Here is an 11,068-nt window from a genome sequence, read left to right on the forward strand (position 1 = left end):
GTACATATTGCTTGATTTGTTCATGTTTTGATAGATTTATGATGATGGTATAATGATGTGTGATTGTAACAGCGTGTATGCCGAGAATTTGGGTTTGACAGATGTTGTGTTGTGCAGCGAAAGTATAATTCAGTGATTTCAGATCTGTATGTTAGTTTTACTTAGGTTAGTTGTGTACATATGTGGATATTCTTTTTGGTAGTCATGTATATATGAATCTGCGAAGTGTTTTCAATATGTGCAGATCTATACGTAAGTGTTGTGTATGGTAAACGCGTACATACACTAATGTGTTTTGTGGAAGTCGTGTACATATACTAGAGTTTTGCAGTATTGCTTGTTGATGACATTTGATCAGTACTATTCTTATTGTTGTTGTCTGTCCATGATGTCTCTTATGTGATTATATGTATATGACAATGTTAAATGGTATATTGATTGATAATGATGCTATAGTATGATGATCTATGTGGGGTTCAATAATCTGTGTTGATTTGTAACTGATGGAATGATCTAAGTATGGTTCAATGATGTATGATTCAATGTTCAGTGTTCTAAGATATTTACACAGGTTTTGTACAGAGGAAACGCGTACATACACAGTTGTTATTCATAGAAGTAGCGTATACATTTTGATGTATGGTTGATCATGGTTTGTAGTAACCACAATTTATTTATGTGATGAATAGAGTATTGGTATATCAATGAATTGTTGTGCATTGATGTGATATGTTGATCTAATTGCATTGGTTTATTGAGATTCAGTGATTGGTTTGTTGATGTTGTAGTGTTTCAATTCGTACTATGATTGGATGAGTTGGTTTAGTTTTTGGTTTCATAATTGTTATTTGGTATTTTACTTAATGTTGGAAGTTAGTCTTGCCTAAAAATATGATGAAAGGTGGACTAAAGGTTTGATGTTTGGATTCAAGTGGATCCAGTATGAAATATTATGAAACATGGTCCACAAGAGGTGTTGAGGGTTGGAGCCTTCAGTAAGGGAGTTAAAGCTTCATTCTAATGGTAGCTGGTAAATCTGTGCAGGGGGTAGGAGCTCCCTTTTGGTAGGAGTCGGTAAATGAGATCAGGGGGTTGGAGCTCCCTTCATGTGGGTGTTGGAGAATGAGAAAAGGTTGTAGCCTTATGCAGGTGGGTGCTTGTGTACTGGTAAGAGTTTGTGTCGATACAGGGTTGTAAGAATATTTTCTTTATATAATAAGAAAGAAGATAGAGATGACGACAAAGGTGGTTTTCTCCCACATTAGGTTTCCACCTAAAATCCTGGTGTTCATGTGTGTTGATGATCTATCTGTTATTTATTGCTCATGGTTTTTGCTTAATGAATGAATAATGAAGTAATGATGCACTGGTTAAAGATGAACAAATGATAAAATATATGAAAAGTTAGTTAGCTGGATATACATTGTTTGTCTTCACCACAATCGCGTACATACGTTGGTTTCCTGAATGACAATAGCGTACATAAATCAAAATAAGAAATTGAAAATTTGAATTGAGAATTGAGTTTAAAACACTGATTCACACCCCCCCCCCCTCTCTCAATATTTTTCCCAACAATTGGTATCAGAGCAGGTCCCTCAGAAGAAGCTTGATCGCTTAAAGGGAGATCCATCAAGTTGGGTAGTCTAGAAGGAGCATTTTCTATTAAGTTGCCTTTGTTTAATGGAACTAAGTTTAATGGAAGAAAGAGCATATCTCCTAGTTAAGAGGGAGGGCATATTATGACAATCATAGTAAATACCTTGAAGAAGGAATGAAACCAAAGAATTAATGAAGATAATACAGATGGATGTTCATGATTCATGAAGTTGCAAAAGACTTGAGAAATATTGAGGCTATATTTGGTGTTGTTGAAGAAGTGAAAGAAGAAAGCTTCCGATAATATGTGTCTGGACAATTTGATGTTAATATAGGTAGCATCAGAATGATTGAGGACCCCGAAGGTTTATGTCTACTTGTATATATTTGAAGGTTTATTACTAATTGGGGTTGTGATTATGTAGGATCACTCCATAAGAAGGTTGAACATTTTGAAGCATGCTTGGACTAGTGGATATATCTAATTTAGTTTATAGGGAGAGATGAAATATTATTGGGGTGACAAGATGCTTGGGAGGACATCTGGCCGACCTATGATGATTTCTAGATCTTGAAGTAGGCAAGGTGGTGTTGGTCTTGGAGCTATGACCTTGGATACACACCAAGATCCCTGGGTTGGTGTTAGAGCTTAAAATCCTGATAGTACCTAGAGTGGATAAAGATTGAGTGCACCTTAATCCCACCCAATTAGAATACCCTGGTCAGGTATTTAATCTATAGCACTGTGTGTGCTATGAATCTTCATAGATTATATCATTTTGATCAGATCTTCCTTGTACCTTTGTATATATGTAATTATGAATACCTCCCTAGTTAAGAGGGAGTGTTGAAGCATGTAACTAGTGTCAGTCTTCATAATTGTATTTGAGTTATGATGTAATATATTTGTAAAAAGAAAGAAAAGGAATTTTATTATGAAAAAAGAAAAAGAAAAATTATTTAGCATGGGTTTCACGCTTTATTATTTTATTTCTAGGTCAAAGCCTCTATTTTAGGCTTCTAGAGTTTATGTCAAGAGTCCTTGTCCCTTTCATCATGTAAAAGACCCTTCTTGGGCTTTTTCTATCAAGAAAGAAATTTATTTTGATGTAAATTAGGTCAAATAAGTCTCCTCCACCAAGTCGGCCTCAAGGAAGACAAGTCAACCTATTTGGTAGGTTGAATCCACCATATAAAGGTAGCAAATTGACCTCATTTGGAGCACATTCACAAAATGTTCGATATGCAATTGTTGGAAAAGAAAAGAGTGTGAAATTCTTGGAAGAAGGAGAAAAAACCTAGTGAAGGAGAAGAAGCCCTAGCGAAGACGTTTGGAGATCATTTTCTCTCTCCTTTGACTCACACATGTGAAATTCTGAAGCTGTTAGAGTGCTAAAGTTACAGGGATGCAATAGTTCGAAATTCTCGAAGTTGGGACCCAAAATTTTGTGTTATTGTTGGATTGAAGCTGGTAGACAAGAATAAACTATTGAATTTTGCATAATCGTCTTGGAAGGCTGACCTGGTGGAGGAGGAAAGTTTATTTTTTTCAGGTATAAGGTCTTGATTATCTCAATTTGATTTTAATTTATTAGTGGAAGAGTTTGATTGGGTTTTCCCTTGTATAGGGGTTTTATCCCTAGCTGAGTGCCTACTTCTAGTGTCATTGATCTTCATGTTTTAATTTGATGATTACTTTATGAGAAGAAGCTAAAAGAAGAACTTAAAGAAAATTAATAAGAATACATTAATATCAAAATTAATTATCGAAATAAGAAAATGTTTTTTCCTTTCTGATTTTTTAACATACCCTTTCTATTTTCTCATCTATTTGTGGATGGTACACATTGCTAAAATTCAATTGCATACCCATCCTAGTAAACAATGCCTTGCATAAGTTGGAAGTGAATTTTGCATCCCTGTCTGATATAATAGTCTTTGGTATTTCATGAAGTCTGAAAATTTCTTTCATGACAACTAATGCCACCTATGTAACTCTATAAGTATACTGAATATGTATAAAATGAGCATCCTTAGACAAATTGTCTATTACAACCATAATAGAATCATGTTATTTCGTAGTCTTTGGTAACCCAATAATAAAGTCTAACGAAATTACCTCCCACTTCTAATTCGATATACGCAAGGGATTCAATAATCCTTCCGGGTGTTGATGCTCCACTTTTACTTACTAACACTCTCGACATCTTGCTAAGTACTCAACCACCTCCTTCTTCATACCAGGCTAGAAGAATTCCTTTCTAAAAGTTATGATAATCTTATGATAACCCGAGTGAGCTAAAAATGGTCTTTTGGTATTTATATAATATCAATTTTGTAATCTTGGCCACATCCAAAACATAAATTTTGTTTTTAAATGTTAACAACCCATTTTATTTAAGTCTATAATCTATCTATTTCCCGTGGTTAGTTTGAATTTTCAAATTTTCACAAATATGATTATAATCTTTATCTTCTAATGATGTTGTCTTGATCTATTTTATGAAATCCATTTCAATACTACTTACTCTTACCTCACAGATCTATTTCATACTTTGACTTAGCACATCCACCACTTTGTTTTCTTTTCCTTTTATATGCTTAATGTCAAAGTCATATTCACTCAGGAAGGTCATCCATATAGCTTGCCTGACATTCATGTCAAGTTGAATGAAAAAAATATTTTAAATGCAAATGATCAGTAATTAAGGAAACTTTCTTATCAATTAAATAATGTCTACACATCTTAAGTGTGTGGATGACTACAACTAATTTAAGGTCCTAAACCACATAGTTTCTTTCATGATCCTTAAGCTTGTGGGATTCATAAGCTTCCACATGACCGTCTTGTAAGAGCACTCCCCTTAAACCTTCCAAACAAGCGTCAGTACAACTACAAAGTCCTTATTAGGGTCTGCTATTTTCAGCACAGGTGCAACAATAAGTAAACGTTTTAACTGTTCAAAGCTCTCTTGACATTTTTGAGTCCACTCAAATTTCACCCCTTTCTTCTGTAGAGAAGTTATGGGGTAAGCTAATTTAGAAAATCCCCCTATGAACCTAAAATAGTCTCATGTGATACATGTGAATAATTTAACATCTACTACATCCTTAGGGATTGGCTAGTTAATAATGGCCTTTACCTTTTCGGGATCCATAGTTATACCCTCTTTAGATATCACATGTCCTAGATATTGTATCTTATCTTGATAAAATTCACATTTGTTTAACTTAGCATACAATTGATGTTCACGTAAGGTCTACAAAACTATTTCTATATGTTGTTTGTGATCCTCTCATTTCTTTGAATAAATCAGTGTATCATCTATAAAAATTAGTACAAATTTGTCTAGAAATTTGCTAAAAACAATATTCATAAAGCACATAAAGGTAGCGAGTGAGTTTTTAAGTCCCAAAGGAAGCACTATAAACTCATAGTGTCTGTATCAAGTTCGAAAAATTGTTTTTGGAATATCTTCCTCTTTAATCCTCAACTAGTGATAACTAGATCAGGGATCTATTTTAGAAAATGCAATTGCTCCTATTTCTTGGTCAAATAAATTGTTAATTCTAGGTAAGAGATGCTTACATTTAATTGTTAATTTATTTAGCTATTGGTAATAAATACATATCCAGAATGTTTCATCTTTCTTTTTGACAAATAAGTCTGGTGCACCCCATGATGAAACACTCAGTCTAAGGTACCCTTTGCTTAATAGTACCTGTAACCGAATTTTTAACTCTACTAATTTTGGCACACTCATCCAATAAGGTGCTTTTGATACCGGTGTCACTTCTCGTATTAATTCTATAGAAAAATCTATGTCTCTCTTAGGTGGAAAACCAAGAATCTCATTAGAAAATACATCTAGATAAACCCAAATAACTTCCAAATCATTTAATGATTTAATTATTTATTTTGCAAGTGGCATTCCACTTGAATGAGAAACAATCAGCACCCTTTCCTTATAGCCCTCTTCAACCATAAAACAAATACTTGTCTCACAAAAATGGGCATGGGTATGCCTTTTACAATCTGAGTTTCTCCATTGTCTAGGGTGCATCTAAAATTTTTATCAAGACAAATGACTATTTCAATGTGCCCTTCCTACCATTCCATCCCTACTAGAATTTCATATGAGCCCAATAGTGAAATGTTCAGATTCATAGTGATTTGGTTCTCATTTAAAATAATAGGGCATGTCTTCACCTAATTAGTAACCTTTTTTTTTCTAGTAGCCAAATAGACCAGCCATGATTTTTTGTATTTTTTAGAAATTAATTTACATTTTTCTACAATTTGGGGACTAATATAACTCAAACTCGCACCAGGGTCTATCAAAACATAAATAGGTTGGTTAAAAATTGTACCTTCTATCTCCACCATAGTGGATTGATGTTTTGTTTGGCGCTCTTCCAATGCTACATTGATTTGTGGAATATTCCTAGCCATATCATTAACAGTGGAGGGCTCTTGAATATTATATCGATTCTGCACAAATCTTGTATTGAAGGGACAATTTGGTGGAAGATGGGGTTCTCCACAACCCCAACATTTTAAGGGTTCTTTATCCTTCCCATTAAATCCCTTATTACTTAATTCTATCTATTTAAAGTCGGTCTTAGTTTGTGTCTAAATTCTTTGGGCTTGATTAACATCTTTAATAAAATTTCGACTTTGATTTCCCTTACCAAATTTCTTAAAAGGTTTAGGTTTTCCTCCTTTTCCACCCTGGGAAAATATATCCTTCTTTTTATTAGGCCATGATTTCATGTTTTCATTTCCCTACTCACCTTGTTGATAATAAATTCTTGCTCTTCTAATGGCATCATCCATTGTTTTTGGATTATCGTATTCAATTCGTTCTTTAGAAGAAAGAGGGATACAATTAATAAAGCATTGTACTTTGGCTTTCTCTTCTTGTATATATGACACATATCTCAAAATATGAGTAAATTTCGTCACCAACTCATCCATTGACATTTGACCAAGCTTCAAATCATGAAATTCTTTGGCCTTGTCATCAAAATAACGTTCAATTAAATATTTTTCCTTAAAATCTCTCTAAAAATCCTCCCAATTAACATTCAAATTTTCTAAATTATGCACTATTCTGACTTCTTCCCACCACAAGGAAACCTTTCCCTGTAACTGGTATGTAGCTAATTTAGCTTTCAATTCATTAGAATAATCATAGACTTCAAAGTACCTATTGATATTAAGCAACCACACCTCTGATACTTCGTCAGACTCACAATCATAAGTTGGGGGTCTTACATTTTTTAATTCTCCTTGAAGTTCCAATTTTTTCTTCTTTCCAGGCTTCAAATGGTTTTTTTGTGAATTTTTCTCTTCCTCACCCTTGGATTTAACTTCTTTGATTTTAGCCACCTCTTTAGAGATCTTCCACTTAGATGTCTCTCCTCGGTCTTCTTCCTCCCTTGTTGTTTCCATAGTCTTGAGATTGGATCTCTTTGTTAAGCTTTTAATGAGTTTTTCTGGTTGTACACTAACTTTTAGCAACTACTCATGTCTTGCATGAAGGTTCACTAACTTTGTCCTAATATCTCTCACCATATTCATTAATTCAATTGTCAACACATGCGCTTGTTCACCCAGACGTACACAGATTTCGTCTTCACCTATGCGAGTGTCTCCCTATGGTTTTGCCATCTCCTCACCCTTTTGCCTACTCTTCGTCTTCTTCTGTGAAAAAACAAGTATTCATTTTGTTAAACTAAATCATGCTCAACTCATAGGCCACATTGTTGCAACCTGTTTTTCTCTCATACCATATGTATCATCCCTCCCAAATCACTTAGAAAAATAACTTTGAATTACTATGAATTACACAATATTTTTTTTAAAATATAATACATGCATTATTTGTCACATCAAAAGGATTACCCTTGAATATTACTTTGTAAAGGTAAACACCTGATCGATTTCCAACTCTTTTTTTTGTTCCTCTGCAACAAGTAACATTTTATTGTATCTAAATTTAAATTTGACTTGAAACCCACAAACTAGTTGGACATGGTACTAAACTTTGTATATTCCCTCATGAACCATATATGGAAACTTTGTTTATATATTTCCTTGTTTCTTAATTTATCTTTTTTAATTTTACGGTCATGGATAGGCTATATTGTTAGTTTAGCACAATCCACCACCATATATTAAGGATAGGGGTTATTATTTATTTTTATTTTACCTTTACAATACCTTATGCCAACCCATGTAACCATTATGTTACCTCTTACAATATATAATTGTGATCATTCTTATAGTACTACAATTGGCACATAATACAAGTTTATAATTTTGTTGTATACTGGTATTACTTTCCTTTGATGATTACATACTTTATAATATGGGGCAAAGGTTCTTGACCCTTGAAGGCCTTCGTGGCACTTATACCTACGTGTAGGCTATTTGGCATTCTGTCCACCTGATGAAGCTATGTGGAAGGGGTTCACATAGTCCAATCGAACCCTAGGAACGTGTCTTGCTCAATAGTGGTGATTGCTTTGGTTAGTTCGAGAATAGGGATTAATATATCACAGTTAGGGTAACTACCTACCCTCAGTCTCTTCACAACAACGGTGCCATTTTCATTTGAGTTGGTTCAGAGCTGATCTCTGCAACCATGAGGTTAATTGGTAAAGACAAGGGTTTTCACCCTGCATTTGAACGATTTACCACAATGTTTCGATTTTTTTTCTTAATGACCTAACGAGAATGAATGTTACATACCAGCTGATACAAGGATTGCACACAGGGTCCTATAATTGACTTACATATTCTAATTTCTTATTTCTTCCTTTCCATATATCTCTATGCAACTTTGGCAATGGTTTACATGGATTACAACCCTTAATTTGCGTGGCTTGGTGGTTTATTTGTGGGTCATACCCCATCTTTCTCTGGAGATGCTATCACAACGTTTATCCTATTTTGGGAATGATGGTGTTGTTACTCATTTCTCATGGGCTTCCTTGATAGTAAATTCGTAGAAACTAAGTTTAAATTAAAAAACTTGACTCTATTTTTTTTTCCGAAAGAGTTTCTTCTTATACATATATGATATTGAACACATTTCCCACTAAAATAGGGAAATGCAGAGGAGATGTCATCCACCATCTATCAAGGTGAAGTATTGATTGCTATAAAATTTCTTTTATAGTCTTTGTATAAATAATTTCCAGTTAACTCAAGACAAAGCTAAGGGGTTTCCTTTTTATTGCTCACAGGTTTTTGTTTCGCAACATTTTTGGGGTTAATTACTTACACAATTACTTATTTCTTCTCAGCCATTACATGGACTCATCTATTGTTACCCCTTATAGGTTCTCAAAGCCATCTTTGGGTTAAGCTTTCCCGTCGTCTGCATAAAATTTATTTGTTGTTAGGATTTTTATTAAAATGGCCTTAACTGGCTAGGGTTTATTGTCTAAAGGATTTCACTAGAATGTTTGTGGCAAAAAGCTTGGCCACAAATAGATTCATGCAATATTTATTCTTTATTAAGGGTTTACCCCTTTTGTTAATTTAAATTTTTATACTCTGATTTTTGTTGTAGCCAAAACTCTCATGGCCGAAGATGTAAATTTTTCTTCCTTATTGATATGAATATGGGATTGAACTAACACTTTGCAAGTTCAAAATAATGGGTCTTAAAAATTTTCGTTTTTCATGTGTGTCCAAGTATGAATCGGTAATTGTCTGCTTGGGGTAGCTCAATTGGAAATAGTCGTGGAAATGAAGTCTCACTGAACCAAAAGTCTTGGGTTCAAATATTGTGCTATCCCCCCCCTGATTAGGGTGAGAAGTTGGACATGATGGAGATGTAGTCTTATCAAGCTTACAAAAAAAAGGTATGAACTGGTAATTAAATGAACTACACAATATAAATGAAGCATGCGCTACTCAAATCCAAATAATAAAAAAATAAGAGGAAAGCAAAGAAACATTAGTACAACCAGATAATAACAGAGTTCACCCATCTTGGGTTACATCTCTAGGCCCCACTCCAATGATGATGAGGCCGCTTTATTAAGTGCAAAAACTAAAAAATGAGTACATACAATCTCTGTCAATACAAGAATGGAACTCTCTCGTTGAGTGGCAATGTCTCTCCTACAAAGAACTCTCACTCAGAGTCATTATTTCAACAAGATAAAGAAAACATAAACTAGACACGCTCATGAAACATGGCATCAGGTCCATGAATCCGTTGCTTGGATTCAAGCATACTCAACCATCATCATCATTGTTTCATGAATATGAGACCAAAAACTGTAAATATGAACACTTCCCAAAGAAGTGTCAACAATGCCTTCTCTCAACTTACACCATCTAAAGATCAACTAAAAATCGGTTGCTCAAATGAGAAAACTAATGTCTGTAGATGAATTCCTTGCGAAATTTTGAGTCATTTGAGTATAGACTCAACTATGTTTTGATTAAGCCCTCCAGACCCTCACTCTGGAATTCTCGTCTTAAAAGGCATGTGTAGAAAAGTACAAGAAAAAATTCCAATTTTGCAAGCATGGGTACCAATTCCATTGGATACATACTGATCTAATTAAGAATATTAGTATGTTGTGCTAATATCCTCCTCAGATTAGAAACAAAATGTTATTCATGTGCTTAAGGAATCGTGAGTTTTGTAAGTGAAAAATGAGTTTTTATGTTAATTTTATGAGAAATTTTAACATAAATAAGAGAATAAACAATAACATATAAATGTACAGAACATCACCAAAAACACATCACAACAGGAACGTGATGAAGGAGTTCACCCCTCTTGGGCTACGTCTCCTTGGTCTAGCTTCCAATGGCATGGGCCTCTCTATTATGCTCAAATATGTGTTTACAATGTTCAAATTCTTCTGAAACCTGCTCCAATGAGTCCAGAATGCCCAAAAATGGCTACCTAGCCTCTTTATGCACCCAAATTGGTCGAAAATTGGAGAAGTTATGACCTCTCCTAGTTTTCCCACTATTCGCTCTACATTTTGCCCAAAATCCAGTAACAAACCCACATTTTTGCTCGAAATTCCGCTAATTAAGCAACAAATCCATAAAATTTCGGGCGGATTTGTTGGACTGGTAATTGGCCCACTAAAACCTGCTAGTGGTTAAATTAAATGTCAATGTCGTGGTCACATTGCGGCGCTTAGCCCAATGGTTAGGCGATGGAAGTTAGGTAGTGGCGGTTAAACATAATGCTGGTGGAAGTATTCACATGCTGGCTGTTTTAGTCCGGTGATCAAGTGTTGGTGGACCTCTAGGTGGTTAAACAAATCTTGACAGTTGTTGCGTTCACATGCGCGGTTAAGTCCGCCCAGCCCCCAACCGTTGCAGCGTTAAACTTTAAATAGTGAGAACAAACATATGTTGTTAAGAATCGCGGTCATGGTGTATTGGCATTGGCATTTTTTGTGCGTTGGGAGGTCTTGAGTT

The sequence above is a fragment of the Pinus tabuliformis genome, chromosome 4_1 (assembly GCF_031772625.1).
Source record: "Pinus tabuliformis cultivar Carrire ecotype Pingquan chromosome 4_1, CPIR1, whole genome shotgun sequence".
Classification (NCBI taxonomy): Eukaryota; Viridiplantae; Streptophyta; class Pinopsida; order Pinales; family Pinaceae; genus Pinus; species Pinus tabuliformis.